The sequence below is a fragment of the Vicia villosa genome, linkage group LG3 (genome assembly GCF_029867415.1).
Source record: "Vicia villosa cultivar HV-30 ecotype Madison, WI linkage group LG3, Vvil1.0, whole genome shotgun sequence".
Taxonomy (NCBI): domain Eukaryota; kingdom Viridiplantae; phylum Streptophyta; class Magnoliopsida; order Fabales; family Fabaceae; genus Vicia; species Vicia villosa.
The window spans coordinates 168,188,954-168,191,574 of record NC_081182.1 but is presented as its reverse complement, the minus strand read 5'-3'; the positions used below and the strand labels follow the sequence as shown (position 1 = coordinate 168,191,574).

At 41.5% G+C, this 2,621-nt stretch overlaps 1 non-coding gene across 1 annotated transcript; it reads right to left on the bottom strand.

Annotated features, from left to right (window-relative positions):
• Positions 1–980: 980 nt before the first annotated feature.
• On the bottom strand, positions 981–1,087 carry LOC131593708 (small nucleolar RNA R71). Its single transcript, XR_009281092.1, has one exon. It is a non-coding gene; the product is annotated as a small nucleolar RNA R71 (small nucleolar RNA).
• Between the last annotated feature and the right edge of the window lie 1,534 nt (positions 1,088–2,621).

The window sequence follows — 2,621 nt, the reverse complement described above, 5'->3', positions numbered from 1 at the left end:
ACTCAACAGAGCGAAAGTTTGAGACGAGGATTTTTAATCAATTGAATTAGTAAAGATTTTTAATTTGATTATGCAAAAGCCAATGGACCTTCGGATTTCCTGTAGTTAAACGAAATACATACTGATACCTGTCTTTTATTATTATTCTTTATTTTCTCACAATCACTTTCCCTTAGGAACAATCGAAATTTTAGTACTCCTAGCTTTACATAGTAACCTTAGATAACGGTAGATCGATTCATAGTCCCTGTGGATTCGATATCTTTTAAAACTACACGACACGACTGTGCACTTGCAGTTATCAGATTTATAGACACGTAAAGTCGCGATCAAGTTTTTGGCGCCGTTGCCGGGGACTATTTAAGTCGATATCGTAACTCACTGTTACACCGTAGAGACTAGGACAATTCTTCCCTTTCTTTTTGAACGATTGTATGCCAAATACTCATTCAGAAGGAGGAGACTTAATACAACGAATTAACGAGATCGAACGTTTCATTAACGTCAAACGTCGAGCTCGCAATCTTCCCGAAGTAGCAGAAATTCCGATTAATCAGGAATTGATTTTTACTGATCAAATAAATCAAATTACCCCGAAGTTAGAGATGGCTGCTATTCGTCCTCTTAGAGACTATGCCGCTCCTTCGCGCGCTGAACCGCATTCAAGCATCGCACCACCTGCGATTGAAGCGAACAATTTCGAACTAAAACCTTCACTGGTCCAAGCTGTTCAACAGAATCAATTCTCTGGAAGCCCTGTAGACGACCCCAATCTCCATTTATCCGTGTTCGTGCAATACGCCGACACTATCAAAGCCAACAACGTTAGTTCCGAAGCTATTCGATTACGCCTTTTCCCTTTCTCCTTGAGAGATAGAGCGAGAGCGTGGCTTCAATCCCTGCCTTCCAATTCCATAACTACGTGGGACGAATTGAAGAGAGTATTCTTAGCGAGATATTTTCCGCCTAGCAAAACTGCTATGCTTAGAGGTCAAATCAACGGATTTACCCAGAAAGATAACGAATCACTCTTCGAAGCTTGGGAACGTTACAAGGACATGCTTAGAATATGCCCTCATCATGGACTCGAACCATGGCTGATCATCCATACTTTCTATGGTGGTCTCCTATATAACACTAAAATGACTATAGATGCCGCTGCTGGCGGAGCATTAATGGACAAACCCCATGATGAAGCATACAAACTCATAGAGAACATGGCACAAAACCATTACCAATGGGGTGGAGAACGAGCTGCTCTAGAAAAAGCACAAACCAAAGGAGGAATGTACGAAATAAGTGGTATAGACCGCGTTAACGCTAAAGTAGACGCTTTAACTCAAAAGATCGAGAATTTAACCATCACTCCTTCAGCCACCGCTGCCGCTGTATCACCTAACTGCGAGATTTGTGGATTGACTGGGCATGTAGTTGCTGAATGCCAACTCTTGACTGGAGTCCCATCTGATCAAGTAAATTACGCTCAAGGAAACCCTTATTCTAACACGTACAACCCTGGATGGAAAAACCACCCGAACTTTTCTTATAAGAACAACAATGCGTTGTACGCGCCTGGACAAGCACCTGCTGTACCACCTGGCTACCAAAAAGCGCCTGTAGCTGCTCAAAACACCCCTAGGAAGTCGAACCTAGAAATCATGATGGAGAACTTCATAGCTTCCCAACAACAAACCAATAAAGACTTCCTGAATCAAAACATCCACAATAGCGAGCAACTAAAACAACTATCGAACAAAGTAGATGCTTTAGCTACGCATAACAAAATGTTAGAAACTCAAATCTCACAAGTGGCTCAACAACAAGCACCTACTGCTGCCCCTGCTGGCACGTTTCCTGCTCAACCACAACCTAATCCTAAAGGACATGCGAACGCGATAACACTACGAAGTGGAACGAATTACGATGGACCCATAGATCCTAGAACCCAAAACGTACCCATGTCACAACAAGAGCCAAAGGAAACCCAAAAGAAAACAACTGACGAACAAACTACTAAGACTGATGAGAACAATAACGAAGTGGAACCCGAAAAGGAGAAACCTTATGTTCCACCACCACCTTATAAGCCACCAATTCCTTACCCTCAGAGATTAGCTAAATCAAAAACCGAAGCGTAATTTAAAAGATTTGTAGAACTTCTGAAGCAATTAAACATAACCATACCATTCACAGAAGCCATAACTGAAATGCCTTCGTACGCTAAGTTCTTAAAAGAAATCTTATCAAACAAAAAGAAACTCGAGGATAACGAAACTATAACGCTTACCGCTGAATGTAGCGCTATCATCCAAAACAATATGCCTCCAAAACTGAAAGACCCTGGTAGTTTCTCTATACCCTGCGTAATAGGTAAAACCATTATAGAGAAAGCCTTGTGCGATTTAGGAGCTAGTGTTAGTTTGATGCCTCTCTCAACCTGTAAGAAACTAAATCTAGGTGAGCTTAAAGCAACGAGAATGTCTCTTCAACTAGCAGACCGTTCAGTAAAGTACCCTGTAGGAATGTTAGAGAATATCCCTGTTCGTGTAGGTCAATTCTACATCCCGACTGACTTCATCATTATGGATATCCAAGAAGATTCTAACATCCCAATCATATTA